Raw genomic sequence first — 22,445 nt, 5'->3', positions numbered from 1 at the left:
TGTATCTCTTTAATGAGAAAGAGGATTTTGCAGAGGAAAACAGTTATTGGTTGTAAGTGAATCACAGCTATTGAAATCCAAAGCAGCAGTTGAGGTGGATTTCTTCTTTTGTAGTGAATATATTAGCAACAGACTGAACTATCTTTCTTGCCACACCACAGGGGAGCCTGACAGCCCTCCACATGTTCAAAGAATATGTGAGGTAGGTTGCATGAGCTAACCACTTGTCACTACTAATACACCCAACAACCATGACCACCCCTATTCTGCATGTTTTGGACTCTATGTGCCTAGCAGTAGAACAACAGCCTTTTTCCAAGGATAGTTAGTCATGGGTGGGGTATAAATAATCTTTGATGATGATGATCTTATTGACATCATTTGGTTGATCTTATTGACATCCAACACCCTATTAGAATGAGGTTCTTTTTTGTGTGTGTGTTTTGGGGGTTATTGTTTTGGTTTGATTTTATATGTTGTGCTCTTGTTTGTGAACCACCCTGAGACCTCCAGGTATAGGGCGGTGTATAAATTGAATAAATGATGATGATGACTGGACCAGGATCCCACCCCTTGCATAAAGGAGTGGGTTCATCAGTGCTGAAGGAAATTGTTCTCCTTGGACTGCAGTGCTTCATCTCCTGAATACAACAGTTTGACTCTGAGCAATGCCAGGAGGGAACCTTCCATTGGTGCAAATGGAAGTTTCACTTCTGAAGATGACAGCAGCAATGGGATGATTTTTGATGGTACCATGGCGAGAGGAGGAAAGGCCTAACCTTGCCACAAGTATCACAGTCCCAGTGGAAAACCACTCCACCTTCAATCAATTCTTTAATAAAATACATAGCAGCAATTGCCTTTCACAGACAAAGAGAAGGCATTTGTCATATTTTTCAGTAATAATTGCTCCCTTTCCCTCTCTGACCTGAGTCATGGCATTGGGAAGCATATTAAGGATGGTCATGGCTTTTTTTCTTCAGCTGGAGCTCGCCAGAACTCAGTTTACACTTCTCTCAATTTTGCAGGGCAATTCTCCAGCCAAGTGATGTGTATACAAAATGCATATACCACGGATTGTGTGCATGAAAATGCATATAGCAGTGAAAATATACACATATTGTATTTGGCAAAATTCTTTTGCAAAGATGTGTATATTTGGCAACACACACTGGTGTGGAAATGGGGAGAACTCAACTTAAGGCTGGAAAAATGAGATATGGAATCAAACCAAAATTGACAGATTTGGCTATCCCTCATTGAGTTACAGTTGGTTTCTCCCAGCCCTGGTGTATCTAGTGCCATCTCCCATCTGCTATACTTCCTCTCCTCCATCTATCTACCTCCTTTTTTTTGCCATCCCTGCCTCCGAGGCCTTGATATCAGTTGATTTACCTACTGCTTCTGCAGTAGCAACATCTCTGGTTTCTCTGGCAACCCAGCAGGCAGGCTGAAACTCCACACAGTCAGCATCCTCCCCACCTGCCATGACTTATTTTAGCTTCTCAAGCAAATGTGCCCTTTTCACCCCCATCCAGTCCAGGTCTCAACTGCTTCGCAGACTGAGATAGCAGGATGGTTATTCTGGAAGGAAATGAAGCAAACCAGCTTAGCACACAAATGGCAAGTAAGTCATATTTGAAGGGGTCCTAGATAAAAAGTCCTCTTTTTTTGAGGAGTCTTTCACCCTTATTCAGAAGGTAGAAGAAAGTAGGTAGTGCTAAACATAATAGGCTGGAATGTCATCAGGGAATGAATATGAAGATGACATTTGAGCAAAATAGGAAGTTGATCCATTTCCACTCCCTCACAATTAATGTTTCCAAAGCAAAGGCCGGAATGGGGTTGGGGTGATGGCCCATTTCCTGGGAGAAGTAAAGGTAGTGATGTGGTGGATGTGTTGACTAACCAATTATCAGAATGACACCCCAACTTGGAAAATGTCTGCTCCATGCAAACTGCCTATGCAAACAAACCATGATGTTAAGCCAATGTTTATTCTTGTGAAACAAAACAAACCACAAACTCTGGTTCAGCTGCAATGCTGAGCCAGGGATCCTAATTTCTGGCTCTCACTTCTACTAGGGCAAGAATCAAGTGGGAGCAATCTCCACATTCATAGTAAACTACTGGCAATGGTTTACTACGTGAAGTGGGCAGGATGTCTTCAGCCCTTTACTTATTTTCTATCCACGTTAAAGTGGAATTTTTCTTTTCTGTCCCACAATGTTCTCTGCTTCTTCCTGGTCATGTGCACGCCGCTCCTCCACTACGAGACTATGCCTTATACCTTGCCATTCTTGTGGCTCGATCTTCAAAAACTTCAAAAACTTGCTTCTTTGTTCTTTTGATCTTCAAAAAACTTGCTTCCTTTTTGTTCTTCGGTCCACTGCAATCCTGAACTTGGGCGCAGCAGGCCTATATAGGTGGGTAGTGGATCAGAGTGAAGACTGCTGCACTCTGGTCCATCACCGAAGCACCACCCCCTCTGGCCACCTAATTGGCCAATTTAAATCTTGAGGATAGCAGGCCATCTCACCCTCCCTTGCAGAGGGGGGCAGGGAAAATTCCTCAACAGTCAGGCTTCAGTGGTGAGGCCTTTTCTCCATGGAGCTGAGGGCCTGCTATGATGGGCCACAAATGCTGCCCACCTGAAGACTGGGTAACCAGTCATTTTCTATCCCAGTTAAATACAAATGATTCTGTATTCTACACAGGATTTTGAAAAAAAGAGTCCCTCCTATCACCCAGAATCTCTCTCAGTGCCCCCCCCCCCGTCTGCATATTTTTAAAATACAAAGCGGGTCAGATAAAAATCTGAAGTCAAGCCAGTTCCCACCATTTGTGAGGAGAATCAAATCCTGTTCATTGGTGGAGTTAATGGAAGCAAAGGAAGATCAATTTACTGCAGCACAGAGGCACTACTATCCCTGAACCCTGGGTAACTTCCCCAGGACAAAAACTTTTGCCATACCTTACACACCTCTTTGGGATGTAATTGGAGTCAAATGGTGCACAATTGCTGTGAAAGGAGTGTACTATTCAGTCAATGAGCTTTGTAACTGATCCAACTTTGTTCAATGGGCTTTTTTAAAAAAAGGAAAGAAAAACCACACACACCTCCATTCAAAATATTGCCATTTCTACCTTTGTAAAGTATCCCAGGTATTCCATAGCAAGGAAGCAAACGTGAAGCAGCATGTGTTCTGAAAGGATACACTCAGTAAAACAGTTACACAATAGTTAGGGTCAAAGAGGCTCTCGCAGCCTGAGTGCTTTTGCGGATCACAGAGAGTTCTTTGCCATCAGCAATGCACCCTGTTCAGGGATCACTGTGTGTCATCTACTGTTTTGCATTGATTCACTGAACTCCCAGACCTATCAGCTCATCTTCTTTCGATGAGACACAGCTAATTTCAAGTACAGCTGCACTGAAAGTCCTCAGGAAACCCTTTCAGTATGCAAAGGAGGTTTTTTTGGGGGAAGTTACGTATACATTTTCTCCAAAGACTGCCAAATGCTTATCTTGTGTATGCCTGTTGGCTGTTGCTTGCACCAGTCACTTCTTCCTATCACTGGGGATCTCCTTCCTCACAACACAATCACAGCCAATTGGCAATCATACTCTGAATGTAAAGATTTAAGATGGCCATGTAGCCAATCAGGCTTGGCATCATGATGACATAATGGAAAATGCCATAGTGAAGGATAAAGAAAGCCAATACAGAGTGAGAACATGGCTTTGTAGCTGGGTTGGGGGAGCACATCTGGTCTTGAATACATTTTGTGGAGGAAAGGGATCAGCTGCCCACACTATCATAAGGAACAGACAGTGCAGGTACTTCCCTACCCAAAACTTCTTTCTTGTCTCATTGTTCTCCAAATTCTTCTCATTTGTCCACCCAAGCTGCCAAAAGGGATCCCCTTTCATCATCTCTGAACAGGGCTGCAAATCAAGGGGTCAAAATTAGCTAAGCCAGAATTTTACACTTTCCCAGCTTGAAAAAGGGGTTCTCTTATAATTCTGCTCACATTCACTATGGTTTCATAGGCTAGGGTTTCTGAAGACCAGCATTTTGTGTGCTCTACAACAGAAAATTAGAATCCCAATATTATTTCCAACATAATGCTAAGGTAAACATTCTGTCAATGAAATGATTTCCCTCCCTGAAGGATAGAACATTCTCCCTACCTCCCCATCTGTGCTCCGTAAACTTGCTCAGGATTTCCTCCCCAACCCTATGGAACAGGTCTGGGGATAGTGTAGGGGCACTAATCCTTGCAAATAAATCCTTGCACTAGCACTAACCTTGTAAAAAGTTCACTGTAGTAGTCCACTGATGTCTTTTACATTTATAAAATAATGGTGCTTATTCAGGATGTCCTCAGGGCACAACTAATAAATTTTAAGGGATCCAGAGTATGCCATTTTGCTTAAGAATTGGATTAAGTTCCTGGCTAGATCTGATCAAAATCTACATTGTTTAGCATTCTTCTCAGCAATCCCAGCAAGTAGCAAGAATTCAGTGGTCTATCCAAAATCACAATAGTCATGCAAAAATTCTAGGGCTGTGCACAACCATCCAATCCTATATCAGAGCAGATCCAGTGCTTCAGAGTGGCTCTGATCTAACCTGAGGTGATTCAACCCAGATCTGTGCTCTGAGCAGATTCAGGGGCCTTCCATGGTGTTTAATTAGGGTTCAAAACCTCAATTAAAGATGTAGTCCAGGGAGGGGGGAGAGGAAGCACACAGAGACTGTTGTGTACATCTCCTTCTTCCCCCTCCCAACCTCATGTTTAATTGGATTTTAAACCCTAATTAAAATGCAGTTAGGAGAAAGGGAGGAGATGTCTGTGCATCTCCCCCATCTTCTCTGTTATATCATCCCCCCTTCCGCTTTTGACACCGACAGATTGCTTTGGGTGGACCCTATCCAACCTGGGGTAATCCAGGGTCGCCACAATCCTATCTGACTAAATCCCAGGTCAACCAAAATCAGCTAGATTCAGTTCAGGATCTGACCAGGTTTGGTACACAACTCTAACTAGCAGTAGCTTGAAGCCAGTTTCTCTCTCTTTGTTTATTCAGTGTCTTTACCACCAGAAGTTGACCAGTGCTCACAAGTAAAAAGCTCAGGAATGTCCCATTTTTTGGATTGATTTTATCCATGTAGAAGTATCCACATTTTACTGAAAATAAAATTTTGCCTTCTCGGCGATTTCTTTTTATTTAAATAGATGATGATGATAATAACAGATTAGGCAGTTTATATAATAGTATATCATTTATCTTATAGTGAGTCTCTGCTCATTATTTTTCACATTTCCTTGTCAGAGTACAACAGTAATTAAGGAAAAACAATGCAAATGAGTACCATTCCCATCAAGTGAACAGCTCCCCCTTGACATTTTTTAAATGTCATGAAAATGTTGCTACAGTCAGTTACACTTGGATGTTTAATTCACAAAGAAAAACTATAACTAGGGATGCAATGGCCCTATCAGCTTTGAGTAAATAAAGACATAATTGAAATGGCACACATGCAGGGAGTTCCTCCGCTACAGAGGGGGGTTGGCAGAAGACTACATACTAAAGTCAATTGATACATCTTCTATTGGTCTTGCCACTGGCTGTCATGACCCCATACCTGTCGACCTTGCAGATTGTGGTGAAGGACTGAAGAGGAGGACATTCACACTACTTCCATGGGGGAATAACCACCAGTACCTTATTCAGTGCCTTCCCAGCTAAAGGACACAGCTTTTTCACCATCCAGACTTGGAAGATGATTCTTCTGCAAAAACCTCTGTCTCCCCAGCTTCACAGAAATCAAAGGTACCAAATAAGGCAAGTGCCTTAAGCAGCTAGCTAGATGGCGCATACCATATTTTAGGCTTGGTCAGCCTCCATAAGGCTTCCATTGGCTCCAGATCCCTGCAGAGAGAACATCTGCTATAGCTGCCTTAGCATGACCCATTGGAGCTGTCCTAGGTCCTGTCCATATGTTTTCTCTTGACTAGACTCCCATATGAGACAGGTTCACTATTTTGGTGTGTGTGTGTGTGTGCGCGCACATGCACCACAGAAACATCCACAAGTTTCATTTATTGCAGTGATGGGGATCTGTAGCTCTCCAAATGTTGCTGGCCTAAAATTCCCATCGTTTCATAACTCCGGGATCTGAAGAGGGGGTATCTGAGGATGAGGGCTGGGGATTCAGAGTGGGAAAGAGAATTGCCCTCAGGGCCAGCACCAGATGTACATAATCAACCAGAAGCACATGTGCAAGAGAATTCCATTATGCCACTACTGCTCTGGTCTGAAGTTATCACGTTGCCCTCCTCTAACTCAGAAGCCGTAGTGGACCCATAGTGGACCCCACTCTGTTAGAGTCAATGACTGCCAAACAAGCTGGAGTCCTTAAGTAAAGATGAACCTCTTGCCAAAGACAGAGCCAGCAACTTAGATACAAACCCATCCTTTATGAAAAAAATAAATAAAATAAAAATAATTACAATTATTTCTACCACTACCTACTCACTTTTATTTCAGCTCACTTAGCATAGATACAGGCAGCATTACATTTTGAAGGCAATTAATACAACATACCTATATTTTTGCACTTCTTCCAGCTCACATGGGCTTGATGTGATTACTGGCCACAAGACTTCCATAAAGTGATCTAATATCTGCCTCCTTTATTAAGTCTGAATTTGCAGCATTAACTTTCATTATTAATAAGCTCAGAACATGTTAAACCAAGTCACCTTTGGCAGGTGTTTTAATAGCATAAAATTGGAAAACTATCACTAAACAGGCAACTGGTAACAAACTCTGAATTAATTTCTAACCAATGTATTCTATAAAAGTGTATTCATCTATGAACCAACAACATAGTGAAGGGGATAAAAAATTAATTTGTATTTCATAATTTTCCCAATACCATCTTGCTGGCCTGACCTTAACAAGAAACCCACAGAGGATCGTTGGGCAAGGCAGCCCACTAGCTTCAGCACCATGGAAAGCTCCGGGTGAACAACTTGCTCCAAAAAGAAAGTCTAGGGGTGAAATGAAGCCTTTTATAGATCTGCGGCCTGATTAGCCATTTCATCCTTGAGCAGCGGAAGACCTTAAAGGGGCAAGTCTCTGCCTTGGATGTTAGCACTCCTTCTCCTGTCTTGACAATTCCCTGCAGTCTTATTGCCTAGGCTGATGGGCTGAAATGGGGATTTGCATCCCTGGTGCAAAGGAGTCTGTTCCTTGAGTAGTGTAGGCTCTTCGGACCACAGAAGTCCTAGTTCAAGTACCCAGTTATTTAAAAATGCTCTCTCCCTGTCATTTCCCACATCAATTTCAATGCTCCTCTAATTCCACTTAAGGATCTCCAGTTTACCTTCTGACTATGTAAATTTCTTCCTCACTCTCTGCTTCCCAACAATAATTTCTTTTCCTCTATCTCCTTCAGTTTAATCTGCCATCCCCATTCCCATTTCCTTCACCATTTCTTCTCCAGTCTTCTAGCATCCCACTTCTCATTTCTACATAGCCTCCCCTTCTCTGTCCACTTTCCTCTCTGCCTGCCAACCCATTATCAAAGTCAACTTCCTCTTAAACCTTTTATTGACCCACTCACTTTAGATTTACTTTCTCTGCAACTTGTTAGCACTTAATCCTTGCACATCCAATTTGTGTAATACTTCCATCTGGCCATATTGTCTCTTCCCATCTTTGTTGTCCCTGCCTTAGACTGTAACCCTTCTGGAAAGAACCTTGTTATTTGGGTAACCTATAAATTGTGCACTAAAATGTACTAAAGGCAAGATGGGAATTTTCAAAAAAGAAATTAGCTTAGAGTGTGGGATAAAACAAATTAATAGTGGTGTAGAAATTAATGCTCAAGTTGCTACAAGAACTTACTCTTTTTTGCTATGATAAGTGGCTGAATACAGAGCTATATGTTACCTTACACAGAAAGGACAGAGACCAAAAGATGCTGATATCTGAGGGAAAGACACCTGTGCAAAAATTAATTTCTCCCCTCTGTGACTACCTTCTCCCATATCTTCTGATTCTCCTTGAGCCTTAGGATATACATTTTATAATTGATTAAAATTCCGAAATCACAGCCCACCCATGTCCTTTTATCTATGCCTTCACTACACCCCACAGGCCTTCCAACATAAATCCCCCACCCCATTCAATTCAATTCCTACATTTTTGCCATTATTTATCCATATGCCTAAATCCAAAGTCTGACTCCATGGCTACTGAATTCCCTTTCAACCAACCTAATGATCTAACCCCCACTAATATGTACCCCAAAATGGTCAAATAGTTTATGTGCTACCCTTCTAACCAAGCAGCCAATGATAAGCCAAACCCTGGAAGAGGAGAATTCTGTTATGAGAGGCCTTATTTCCTTTTACCTATGGAAACAAGAGGCACAGCAGCAAGCTTGATGCCACTGTACTGATGGAAGGAGTCTGGTGGCATTGCTTGCAGGAATCTAATAAATGTAAAACTGGTGTTTATCCTCTAGTTTTTGAATGCCTCATTTAAAAATAACATTATTGATCTGGCATTTTGCTGTTTAAATGGGCCCTTAAGACTTCTATTCTTGTGTCATCCAGAACTGATTTTTAAAATCTATAATTTAAAAAATCAGGGTTTTAAGCATTCCTGTATCATTAATGTGCCACGAACTACTCATTTTTGCTGTAAGAAATCTATGCATTGATTTTAAAAAATGTCACTTGGAGTTGCACTTCCCACCACAAGAGAAATTCTAGTGCATGACTTACATAGTGATATCAAGTACATTCACATGGAAGTGACTCTAAATGTTCCCATTGTGGACAGCTCACAAGGCTCAGGCTCAGCCTGAGTTCGGGCTTCAATTCCCCATAGTCATTCAAGACAAGCTTTGCCTGAGCTCTGTCCAGCATACTGTACAATATTTGCTGTAGATTGGCTTGGCCACAGGAGAATGTGTTCAGATGACCTCTGTTCTCAAAGGGAAGACTCCTTTTAGCATATCTTCTGCCTGTGAAGTATGTGGCCTGCTATGCACTTAACCTAAACCCATGACAAGATCCTGTGATTGTGTACCAAAGCTTTTCTCCCACTTTTTGTCTTGGCTCCTTGAGTCATTTCATGGATCTACATTGTAAATAATTAGTACACCACCCCAATGCAAGTCAGATACTTTGTTAAACTGCTGTGAGGTTCATTGTACACTTGCTCAACAACTACTGGCTTATGCGGAAACAAGATAATTTCTCTCTCTTCTGCAGATGTTGGGGAAGGTCACCATAATATATTACTTAGAAATGAATAAGGCCTATTATGCAATAAGCCATCTGTATGCCAATGAAGAACTGATGTCAATAGCTGCAGAAAACCTTCAGATGTATAGTCCTCATAAATATGTTCTGTAAGCCTGTAGCAGTTGTGTATCTACTTGTCTGAGCCATCAGATTGCGAGTCAGCTTGCACAAGTAGATATATGTCCCTAGCCTTTATATTGGAAGGTGCTTTAAGAAGTTATAGCCTAGCTACAAACTACATCCTTGACCTTTTTAAGGGACAGCTGCATGGTGCTTCTACTCTTCAGCAATATCAGCTGCCTTTTGTAATTCTCATTAGTAAGGCAATTGCACATCTTCCTCCCTTTTGTTTTATTGGCTTTTGTAATCTGAAGACTTCCTTAGTCTTTCCATGATATATAGTAATGGATTGTCTGAGTGGGAGGTACACAAGGCCCTACAGCACTACGGTTCTATGAAATGAGCCACACTACAGATGTATTTTAAGCAGCGAACAGGTACCGTGAAACACCTCCTCAGAACATCTACAGGCTAGTTTATAAATCCACATACTCCATTGATTACTCAATACAGTAACTCATCAAGGAATGTGTGTGAACTGATTCTGCTTGAAATTATCATGGTTCAGCTAGTGTAGGATGATATGGAAATTCCATCTCTGGTGTTTGATCTGAGATGGGGAATTCCATCCTTACGAATAAACAACTAATAAATATGTATGTGTCGAAGCAGCTGCATGAAAGCTTCTGCTAATTACTAGGAATATTAAAGGACCAGCTCAAACATGGCTTGCAGGAGCTGCAAAAGCTGTTATCTGGTGGGATAGCAGAACATGGACCCCTTTCCTTCCTGATTTCCAGAAAAGCAGCATAATAGTCCATACCCGGCACTGCTGGGCCATACAGATGCTGGAGCAGAGAACCAGGACAGCAGTCCAGAAGGAAGCTCTTGCAATGGATTAGTGATAGGTTCTAGCGCTAGTGCCAGATGGTGGTGAGATCCCCCTTCATAGTGCACAATTTCATAGTGTTTGGGTCATCAGTCTTTGTAAGAAAAGCTACTAGAGTTTGGCTGGCATAAGCAGATACCCTCAGGCTCAGTGGCATGTCTTGTGTTAGAAACATGAGTTTCCTCCTCCAATAGGCAATTGATCTAGAGCCTTGCAAGAAAATGTGGTTTTCCTGTAGGGATTGAGCAGTCATGACTGTATGATGTGGACAATATTGCCCTAAGCAGACATTTTGACTGGGTACATTGATTTTACTTGAAGTGGGGGATCTGGAGTCAGACCCCACCACAAACTACCATGCAGATTGTGGCTGTGTGTGTGTGTGTGTGTGTGTGTGTGTGTGTGTAATATAGGCTTTCTTCCACATACCAGAGCAGCAACACTGGCAATAGGACTGTCCTTTGCTGCACCTGAGGATGGCAGACTAGCTTGCAAAGTGCAAGGCAAGTCATTATGGTACATACAGCTCTGTCCTCCAAAACCAGACAGTTGTTCCCTCTCATAGATTCCCATCACCTGTGCCAGCCACCTCACTTGGCCTAATGGTAGGGCTGGGCTTACACCTGCCATTTCAGACTCCTCTCCTGTTTTCAACTTCCCTGCCTTTTCATTCACCAGTGCTGGAATGTGCATCTCTCACAGTGCAATTCCTCCCTGCCCTTCTGCGTATATCACTCGATGTGCCTGCTAGCATACAGAATGGATAAAACAAAGAGGCATAGCTGACCCCCCCACCCCCCATGGCAATGTCTTGGGGGTTGGAATAAGTCCAGGCAGAACTTAGAAACAGAGCTGGCAAAAAGAAATGGGGGGGGGGGGAGAGAGATGAAGTTATAGCAATGGGAGGAAAAAAATAAAATAAATTCAAGGACACACTGACAACTGCTGTGAGGAGCCTCTGACTCTTACAGAGGTATTAGAACGTTGCCATGGTTACAACTTTCCCCCCACAAAGGGATAAGCAGACTTTTAATAGAGGGATTTATTGATGGTTGTGCTGGAGCAAGAGTGTCCAGCAGAAACTGGCAGAATGGGGGAAACTGTGATAAGCAATTAGAGTGTCCTAAGCAGGCAATGAATAAACTTCAGCAGTCCCCTGGGGAAACACAAGAGTGATTATTTGAAAATGTAGCATAGTTTCAAGGAAAGCAGAGGCAGCTGGTACCCAGTGGGTCACCGCCATTTGTCTCCAGAAATAATGCAGGGTTACCTCAACTACTAAATACAGTGATACCGCGGGTTAAGAACTTAATTCGTTCTGGAGGTCTGTTCTTAACTTGAAACTGTTCTTAGCCTGAGGTACCACTTTAGCTAATGAGGCCTCCCACTGCCACCGCCGCGCAATTTCTGTTCTCATCCTGAAGCAAAGTTCTTAACCTGAGGTACTACTTCGGGGTTAGTGGAGTCTGTAACCTGAAGCGTCTGTAACCCGAGGTACCACTGTACTGTGCTATGCAACAGTTCCATATCTTCTTTTTCTCTGTGTCTGCAAACACAGGCCATTTCATCACAAATCCCCTCCAAATTCCTTACTTTGCGGCTGAATATTATTTTGCCCTGAAAGTAATAGTCTGTAGTCTATCTTGAGAATCACACACTACTCTTTTTCCAGCTTACCACATAAAGACCAGTTTACATAAGCTCTCCTCAGGTGCTAGCTCACCCCCCCATGTCCATTTTTGGAAGGAAACTCTTTGCAGTGGGGAGCCTTGTCTATATGGAGGGGATCCCTATGTTTTGGAACCTGAGAAAACCAGAGCTCCAAACACACAGAAGAAGTCGCCACAGTTCTGTGTTTTTATGCCTGAAAGGGGCTGTAGACCCAGCAGAATCAAATGATTAGCTGGCCTGTAACACTCCAGGTAGGGGGCCTGCATATTTGAATGGTTTTGCATGAAAAACCACCCTGAACTTACCAAAACGGCATGTCAGGGAGATCTAGGCTGATACTTTCTCCCTGGCTTGCTAAATTTCTACAGGCAGGAAGTTTTTCACTCAGAGCAACACAGCATATAGGGCTGGATTGAACTAAGTGTGCACAGAAAGAGGTCTGCTCCGCTCATGCAATAGGACCAGAGGTGGATTTAGGGAAGCACGACCGGTTCGCCCACAGTGGGTGCCAAGTTGAGAGGGTGCTGCAGCAATGACTTAGAATGGGAGGCGAGAGGCAGGTGGCACTGAGTTTTGGCTTCTCAAGGGGCCACTGCTGAAATCTGAAAGTTCAAAGTCCACCATTGACAGGACTGAAACCCTACCCCCCCCCATTTTGTGTAAGCAAACCCAGACATGTAGAATGTGGACATGTGTTTTAAACTGATTTTTATTTGCTTACTGGTTTTTTTATCCTTTCAAATTGTGTGGTTGTTTTTTACTCTTTTTTCTGATATTTTTATTGTGTTATTTTTATAAACTGCTTTGAGCTTACACTCCAGCAGTATATAAATATTGTGAAATAAATAAAAGTGCGGTTGTTGTTATGGTGGATATGTCTGAGGAAAATGGTGGTTAGGAACCCTCTATTATTAGTGATAACTGCTCCCTGCCCTAAAGTCTTGAATAGCTGCAGGGCTGAATGGGGGGAGGGTAGTAACCTGCCAAATATCTGCTTGTCATTTGTCTTTTAGACTGAGGAGCACCAACAAAAAATGTGGCAATACTAGCTGTCATTCGTTGATGGGGAAAACACTACAGTACATGTCAAAGGCTTACAAGCTAAGCCTCCAATAAAGGGATGATAGAAGCAGAAGAAAGTGCTACTGAACACAGTGGGGTATATAGCTTCCAGTTTTGTTAGTCTATGTATATATGTGCATAGATAGATAGATATCTGTTCCCAAGCTAGGTGAGAATTGTTACCATGGTTTCGGTTTTACACTACTGAAAACGGGGATGGGGAGAGATAGGGATTTATGTAAGCAATCAAACCACAAATGCAGCACTGTCGATTTAGAGCGGACATTTACCGACTTGAACAACTTTGCCAGGGAATACTTTCTTTATTAGGAAATGAAACTGGGGGGGGGGGGGGAGAGAACAAATCAAAAGCAAGCTGAAATTCTTCTTCACCTCTGAGCTAGACCACTTGTTCCATAGAAATGTCAAAGCTGGGATTCTGTGCCCACGTTCTTTCATTTATGTGTTATATAAACAAACAGACAACCAGTTTACTTTGGGGGGGTGTCACAAAATGCACCCCAGAGCAGTTTTCAACTATCAACAATACAAATCCATGAAATCTAGCAATCAAATCATTAACACATATAAAATATTCATTTCCATATAAGGTGCACACACTGACAAACCGTCACACACACTATGGGCTGCTACTATGGGCTTGTACAATTTGCTTGCCAACCCCAACTAACCCTTTGCTAACTTGCCCACACCTGACCCACCCCACTCCTTTGACACCGCATCCACCCCTTTGCCTATTCCATGTGGCAGTAGTGGACTTTGGGCTCCCAAATTTCAGTGGTGCCCTGTGCAATGCTAAAATCCTTCTATAACAGGTGTAGCTAATGTGGTACTCTCCAAATGTTACTGGACTCAATTCCCACCATCCCTGACCATTAGCCATGCTTATTGGTGTTGATGGGAGCTGGGATCCCACAACACCAGGAAGGCACCACATTGGTTACCTATATTCTACAGCAACAATCTCATAGAATAAATAGATTACAAACTGTAAGATATAGCTTATTCTAAGACCAGAAGACCAGAGATTCAGGGCCAAGTATATACCTACTTTGAGACATTTGCCCCCTTCATACATTATGCATATGAAGTGTTCCTCATGAGTTGATCAAGGAGTGGGGCCACACCCCTGCATTAGGTCGTACAACTGGCTCTGCCTCCTGGACATCAACACAGATGTCTGCTTGGAGGAAACTTACACGTGAGCAGGATGATCTGTCATATCAGGACTCTAGGAATAGATCCACAGGTTGGTGCCTACACCATTCAAGGTCTGTGATCCACAGAACCTTTCCAACAATAGCTTGATCTACTTCTCTCTCACACTATGTATATATATCTCCATGCAACTAAATTATGAATATCCATTCCCCTGGATAATACAGATGCTAATCTTATATATAATTGTCAATCTAACAATATATAACTAATATAATTGAGTGTGTTGCAGGGTCCATGTTGCTGCATTATGTTTATGTCACAAATACCTTAATTTTCCATCTTTCCTTTCTTTCTTGCAACCCCCTTCAGTAGTTTGTTTCTTGCACATGATAAACATTTATTTATCAATTTTATGCCAATGCACCCACAGTTTATAGTAGCAGCAGCTTAGAATTCAATAGTGCCATACAACAAGGGAAAGGAACAAGGATGGGATGGGAGGAAAAAAATAAGCATACCTTGCTTCCTTGGCTGCTACATGAGACAGTTCTGGGTTGGAAGGAGCAAAATGTGATCTGATCCCAGCTGATCTAATGGAGGAGGCCTCACTATACAACCACTTCCACTTTTGCAGTCAGGTGGAATTGTTGCTGATGGTGATTGGTTCCAACAGAGCCAGTGGAGGAGGCCGTTTGGCCAACTAGTCTCACCTGTCCCTCTTTTGTATCCAGGTGAAATGGCCACTGAGGGAGATAGTTATCACTTTCTCTCTTATTACCAATGGCTTTGTATAGTTGTAATATAACATACCAGTTACTTGCAGGGCTTTTTTTTCAGCCAGAACTCACTGGAACTCAGTTCTGGCATCTCTCAGATGGGCACCATTGCCATTATAAGAGAACAATGGAGGCATTCATGGTGAGTTCTGGCACCACTTCTTCTAGAAAAATAGCACTGGTTAATTTTATGGTGGGACAAAGCTGCCCTCCTGACACTAGCATCACTGCTGCTTATCTGGACAGGGCTTGGGCAGGGTGATGGGGTAAGGCTGAGCAGTTTCTCCAGTGGGATTGGCACCCCCAGTACAGTGCTCCTCTTTCTGCAACAGCATGGCTCTGGCTTTCTTCACAGCCTATCTGGGTAAACAGCAACACCCATATCAGAAGGGCATCTTCATCCCATGTATACCATGATTGTGTTTGGTAAAACAAAGAATGCAACTTTACATTGCTCTATATATGTGAAGGCAAAACACACTGTTTAAGAATCACATGCCTGAAGGAAGTAAACCCCATGGTGCTTAAAGAAGCCTTGTTAAGCCTGTTTAGGACTGCAGCCTTAGGAAGCTTATAAGCTCTACTGTAAAATGGTGGGCTTTCAATTAATCCATGCAAATGCATATAAAGTAATTTACACCCTGATCCTATGCATATTTATTTTCGTCCCCCTGGCATTGGAACTGTTTTTCAGTATCAGAGCCCATGCTTTGCACATGGAAACGTTCACATTCAATTCACCAGATCTCTACTCAACATGATCTCAGGTACTGGATTTGGAGAGATCTCTATCTGAATCCTTGAAAACCTGCTGCCAGCTATATATATCTGCACGTAGGAAAAAAGTATCTTTGTAAACTCTACCTTTTAGCTATGGCCTGAAAACTCCTTCTGTATAAGAAGCAATAAATAGTAGATTAAGTGATGTGTGGATCCTCCTAGACAAATTTGGCAGTGTTAAACACACCACATACCCTTAAGTCCTATGTAACTCGACTCAGAAGTACATCCCATTTGACTGAGTAGGACTTACACACAGGAAAGTGAACCCAGGACTGCAGCCTTAAGCTGCTGTAGTGATAGTTGGTTTCAGGAGGACTAACATGTTACCTCCTGCATTGCTTATTTCAGGGCTTGTTGCACTCATTTTTTAATATATATACATGCTAACGCTTAACCCACCATCCACGGTTGATATGAATAAAACTCTGGCTATGCAGTATGCAAGGCTGGTTTCCCATATATATTAAGAAAGGTGCCCAGAATGGAGAAACTACTCAGGTTTTTCCTCCCAGGTACCTGTCCTTGTTTCAGATGGTGTGTTAAAAGGGCCTGAACCCAGAGTGCAGACCGCTGTTATGCAAATGTGCCCTTCAACACAGTGGCTGCAATTATTTATTGAGAACCCAATGGCATTTTAATTTATGAGACAACATACTATTGAGAACTCATTACATTAATAGCCAAATTGCATCTGGATTCATTAGGCTCAAAACTCTAGAGCAGCCAACAATAGCCCCTGAGGGCACTGGATAAAATTCTAACTTGCTGCACTGTTAATTGCTCTTGATGGACCAGAGGAGGAAAATAGGGAGCAAAAGAATAAGCACTTTCTACGGTTCACATCCACAGAGCCTTTCTTTTTTTAAAAAAAAAAAAAGCAGGGAAAGAGTTTTCATTTTATCAACCTAATCACTATGCCATGTTTTACTATCCCTCAGGAAAACTGAAGGGCATTGTTTCATGTTTTACACCAGCTGGTCACATGATTGGATAAAACATTAATGTCTTGGAGGAGCAGAGCTGTACTGATAAACAGAACTGTTTAGTAGCACTATGGCTGTGCTGGATAGGACTGGTGGGAGTTGTAGTCCAAAACATCTGGAAGGTGTGGGGGGTGGGGTGGGGGAGGCTGGGTTAGTACCATGCCACAACTTTAAGCTTCATTGCTGGAAGAGAGTCCCCAGCACAGCCGTTATTCCCTTCTTCTCATAAAAAGAATTTAGACACACGGCTGGAAGATTAGCTTTTAGTTCTCTCCTTTTTGTTGCTCATCTAACAGTAACAAATACCCATTTCAGTGCGGCAAATAAAACCAAGTTATAACAGAAGCAACAGGAACAATAAACCAAGCTGACGTATGCAACCTATTCTGTATCTGATATGTCTGAAAAGAAGTCTCTCTGCTAATCAACAGAAACAGAATATTTTTTTTGTGTGTGTTTGTGTTTCTCTTGTTGGACAATCCTACCCTGGCTGTAGCCACAGGGGGGAAACTAACCTGTTACAACTTAGCAGCTAGCACAGGAGAAAAAAGCATGCTTGGGGAGGGAGTGTGTGATCTCCCCTTTCAGCTTCATGCAATCTCATATATATATCAAATCAGTCCTTGAATGAGAACAAGGTTTTGGTTTAACAAATAAAAAGGTGCCAGTACCTTGAAATGACAGCATTCCAGCTGCTGAGAAACGTTGCAGTCAGACAGCTCACTCGATGCTAGCTGGCATGGAACAAGTTAATGTGCCACCTGCTTGTATACAGTGGTTGTACTGCCCCCTTCTTGTCTATCTGATCCACCTGGTAGCCTCTGCCAGTAGTCGAGGCACTTGCAGCAACATGTATGTTCTATTCATGCGCAGTCAGTTCCATGCTGTACTATCTGTCCAGAGGCATCAGATCTTTAGAGCTTCCTCGAATGTGATTGGCTGCCCCCCGAGCTCATTGTACTTCTCTGGCCTTAACCTTCAGTGTGTTCAACATGCTTTCCGAGGGATATCTGTCTGTCTGTGTCAGAGAGAATTAGCAGCTAAGGGAACGTTGGCAGGGTAGGAGGAGATGGTTAAAAATACCGTTTCCTCCCATCCCCACCCCCACTCTCCGAAACAGACTTCAGCAGACAAGACTAATATTTAATTTTCCAAGGCTGTGGGGAAACGGAACGGCGACAAACCAACAGTATTGATAACTTCACAATAGAAAGCTTTGTATTTGCATTCTGGAAAATAACTCGACTGAACAGGATTAGGCACAGTGCTGAAGTGATCCGTTTTAAGGAGAGTTAGTATAATCACCCTTAAATGAAAAACAGAGAACAGACTATATTAAGAAGGCTATTTTAAAAACACTAGAGGAAACTGTTAAATAAGGGGAGCTAATCCATTTCAGCAGGTGTTGTACAGAGCATTGCTTAAGCAAAAATAGCATTGCCTATTACTGCATTGGTTTGAGGCATTGTTGTTGTTTTTAAATGAACAAGCCATCATGAAAGAAAATGAATTTTTTTTAGTTTATTTACTAAAAATTGGGAAGCATGATAAAAATAGAAACAATCGGAAAAATAACATGAAAAAAATGCTATCTGCCAACTAGTTAAGAAAACTTTACTGGATCAATCCACTTCCTTCTAACAGATATATTAATTGTAGTTTAAATAAAATATGCTTGTTTTGTTTATCTGAGAAATAAATACTATTAAACCTCAGGATATGACTTTTGAATCTATTTATTTATTTGACAAGATTTATATACTGTTTAATCAGCAAAATCCTGTAAGTGGTTTATATAAAATTGTGAGAGGGTATATAATGTGAGAGGGTATATCAATTAACAAACCCAAGCTGCCACACATTGTTAGAAAGGCCATCTTTCATATTTACCTTCTTGTTTCCTGTTGCAAGAATCAAAATGACTTAAAAGATCCACATCTTTGTCTTTTTGCTGCTTTCTTAGAGGGTGGGGTTGAGAGGATCTCTCGAAAGACATGATACACTGCATGTTGGTGGCAGAACATCTCACTATCACCCAACACTGGGAAGATGCAGTCGGAGTTACCATCCAACATTTGAATGGAAAGCCCTGGAACCTAGCTGTTACAGGACAACTAAAAACCATCTAACGACCTTAAGAAATCACAAAGCCACAGACTCCTTTCAAAACACTTGGCAAGACTTCGTTTATTTCGATAATGATGATATAGATGCACAAGGGCCAGACTGGACTGCCCCCTTTTTGGAATCTATAAGCTTTCTGTCTGCCCATTTGTAACCTAACAAATGAAAGCATACTGTTGGTCCCTGGCAATACAGAGCAATAAGACCTTTATTCTTTGCTGTTCATTACCTAAAATATGCAGTCATACCCTACAACACACCAATTTGCCTATCTACTTCTTTGTTTTGATAAGCTGAAGGTTGCACTGAATTTTATCATATTTACATGCCATTGAGTTTATTGTTCATGATATTGAATTACATAATAAAACTATTGAAAACCAAAAAGAAAAAAATCCAAGCAACTTGAATTAATATAAATAAGTGTGCCTTTTTCCTCTTACTGCTCAAAATACAACACAACCCCCTTTTTTGTTGTTTTCAATGTCTCTTACAAGCCTAAGACCTTTCTGAGCTTAGCCCTTCTGCTGACATTTTCTATACAAGCTCTGGCTATATATTTGTCCTTGCTGGTTTGCTCCTCCTTCCATTTTCTTTAAGCATCCCTTTTAAATCTGAGCTCAGCAGAGAAGTCTTTATTCATCCAACTGAGTTTTTTTAGATAGGGCGCTTGGGAGTCACCAGTTGCCACCACACATCTCCTCTTTGGAGCAACTGCATGGTTCCTCCTATTCAGAGTCCTCTGAGTTCTCCTTGGTGCTCTGTGCAGTCTACAGTAACTGTTATTGATCCAGTGGTGCAAAAACATTGTCTATTGGAAGGCCCTGAAATCAGCCACAGAGAATCTGGTTATTTTGCTCCTGTGTGGTGTGCTCTTCCCTGTGCTGTCTTCCTTTTCCTTTAAGATTCCCCATGTCCTTCTAAAAACACTTCCTGTGCTATATCTAGAAATTCTGCATCTCTGCTGATAGATAGGTGTGTGTTAAGCCCTTGTATATTCTCTTCCAGCTGGGATGTCAGCTTGTACTTGCTGCAGGTTTACTTCTATATGTCCCAGGCATGAAAACAAACATAGCACTGATCTTGCAGGTCACCAGTCTCTCAGTAGACCTGTTGGTTGCTTGCTTGTACAGTAGCTGTTTCTGTTACCTTCCTGGATCCCTGGCAATACTTCCCCAATAAAATTGCATGTAAAACTCTCTGTTTGTTACCCATCTTCACTTGCTCTGTATCTAATGAAATCTCAACATTTTAAATATGCACATGCTGCAGCTGATTGGATCAACCAGAGGCCCACATCAAGTCCCTAGTTTGTCCAGAAAATTTAATAGACAGTACCTCACATTTTACAAATGAAGACGACTTAAGGGGTAAGAAAATGGCTTTAAAGTTTAAAAACAGCGGGGGAATGATAATACTGGCAGCTGCATGTCTCTTTAATTTTCCCTTCTTATTCATGCTAGATGAGCCTCAAGAAAAAAAGGAAAGATTTCAACATATGTTAGCAAACACGCATTCCCCTTCCTAGATGGCTTCATCAACCTAACATGTGTTTACTTCCAAATTATCTTAGCTGGCATAATTTTAATTATTAAACATCTGTTTCTTAATTCCCAACAGTAGTGCCTTTTTATTAAAATGTTACAAAAGAGCTTGCCCATTCCTTTAGTAAGAAGCTTTTAGAACAGCCGGAGCTTACCTAGGAACCACATTCACTGGAAAGCAAATTCAGGCATTGGCTAAAGGTAATGTTATCTGGCAGGCCTTGAGATTTACCAGTAAATGTCAGCAATGTATGTCACATGGCTTGATTGGTAAATAATATATTCCAATATCCCATGAGATAAGTCAAAAATTATTGAAAAGTAATTAGGCAAAGCAAAAGTGTAAGATAACGTTAGAATGTCCCAAAAAGTCAGCATTTAATTTATTTTGTCACTAGCTTTCTGAAATTTAATACATACTAGTATATGTGAACACACAAAAGTGCTTGACATACCGTATTTTTCGCCCTATAAGGTGCACCGGCCCATAGGACGCACCTCGTTTTTTTTTGGGGGGGGAATGAATATTTTTTTTATTCCCCCCCCCAGCTGCGGGGCTGGGGCGGGGGAAGCCCAAGCTTCCCCCAACCCCAGCCCACAGAACAGGCTGCTGCCCGCAAGCCTTGCGAGCCCGCGGGACCTCCCGCCAGGCGCACAAGGCTTGCGGACATCTGCCCGAAGCACGGGGCGTCCTCCGGAGGGCGCCCCATGCTTCACGCTGCAGACTGCCGCCCCAAGCCTTGTGCGCCCGGCGGGAACTGCCGCCGGGCTCACAAGGCTTGTTGTGGATAGCTTCCTGAAGCGTGGAGAGCGAGAGGGGTCAGTGCACACCTCTCGCTCTCCAGGCTTCAGCGAAAGCCTGCATTCGCCCCATAGGACGCACACACATTTCTCCTTCATTTTTGGAGGGGGAAAAGTGCGTCCTATAGGGCGAAAAATACGGTAAGTTTAAAATACACTAACATTTCCCTAAGGGTGCAATTTTATGCACAGCAACTTGGGAGCAAGCCCCACTAAAAAGAGTGGTCTTTGAGTAAATACACATTGAATCGATTGTTATGTTACTGCAACCTCAAATGCTTTCGATGCAGCGAGAGAACTGCACTGAATATGCCCTATTTCCAATTTGATTAAGATTGCTATCTTCTGGTTGTTGGTCAGGGGCAAGACTTTCTATTAGTGTATCTGAGCTACAGAAAAAATATTAACTGTTTCTTGTCATGCCAGTGTCTGGTTCTATAAACTCATTGATTGCTAGTATATTTTTGCAGTGTTCTGTGTTTTGGTTCTTATTTGACTTGTGTTCTAAGTTCTGATATCTCATCTGGAAAATACTACTGTGTTGAACCTTTGATAGTAATAGATAATAGCTTATGTTGCACAATAAACACATTGAAGCTATCCTGGCCACCCTGAGTGTGTTGGTTTGCTTTACTAGTATGTAAAGCTTCTGAATAACAGTTGAAGAAAAACATCTAGAACAGGCCTGCGCTGTGATTTCTCCCAAGCCAAATGTAGCTTGCTGTATATGATGGCCTACCAGTGCCTGCGTAACTCTCCTATTTTTGTTGTCTGTTTGGAACTATGAAAACAGAGAACTTAACCACTCACCACAGCACAATACGTGACTGTTGGGCTGTAGCTGACTTAATAGATCACAAATTATGCAGGTCTGTCCAAGACAGATCACACCGGACTAACCTATTTTTTATGTCATCATCTGAGAGACAAATTCTTTTCTGCACAAGTGCAAATGAGCTGATCTGTTTGGACCAGATTTGTGCAACTTCAGACTCATCAAGCAAAACACAGGTCACCTCCCTGGTGGCTAACAATCCCCCATTTTTGCAGTCCTAGCTAGGCAGACTGTAAAAAGTCAAGATTTATTGAACACCTAGTTGGCCACAATATATGGTTGATAGGCTGTTGTTGGTTAGATGAATCACAATTTACATGTGCCTGAATTGGTTCTTACCAGGATATTTGTTGCAGTATCACACAAGGTAATGTTTTGTGGTACTGCATTAAAAAAGTCATTACT

The 22,445-nt window shown here is 42.1% G+C and overlaps 1 protein-coding gene and 2 long non-coding RNA genes across 4 annotated transcripts in view; 2 read left to right on the top strand and 1 right to left on the bottom strand.

Moving 5' to 3' along the window:
* Nucleotides 1–22,445, bottom strand: part of LOC309349680 (uncharacterized protein) — an 85,811-nt gene that overhangs the window by 19,945 nt on the left and 43,421 nt on the right. The window contains exons 5-6 of one of the 2 annotated variants that reach the window (XR_014160077.1): nucleotides 22,106–22,270; nucleotides 18,646–20,329 (exon numbers count right to left, since the gene is read on the bottom strand). The exons of the other annotated variant lie outside the window; for it this stretch is intronic. The gene's annotated coding sequence lies outside the window, so the exon portion shown is untranslated. Of the gene's footprint in view, nucleotides 1–18,645; nucleotides 20,330–22,105; nucleotides 22,271–22,445 lie in introns of those variants that run through there. 2 annotated transcript variants of the gene reach the window in all.
* Nucleotides 1–22,445, top strand: part of LOC309349706 — a 79,279-nt gene that overhangs the window by 47,026 nt on the left and 9,808 nt on the right. The gene's annotated exons all lie outside the window — the stretch shown is intronic.
* Nucleotides 3,712–6,524, top strand: LOC309349702. The gene is made up of 2 exons (XR_014160108.1): nucleotides 3,712–3,838; nucleotides 5,667–6,524. It is a non-coding gene; the product is annotated as an uncharacterized lncRNA (long non-coding RNA).

The sequence above is a fragment of the Podarcis erhardii genome (assembly GCF_964252035.2).
Source record: "Podarcis erhardii genome assembly, chromosome: 9".
NCBI lineage: Eukaryota > Metazoa > Chordata > Lepidosauria > Squamata > Lacertidae > Podarcis > Podarcis erhardii.
The sequence above is the reverse complement of the archived record's forward strand: the minus strand, read 5'-3'. Positions and strand labels throughout refer to the sequence as shown.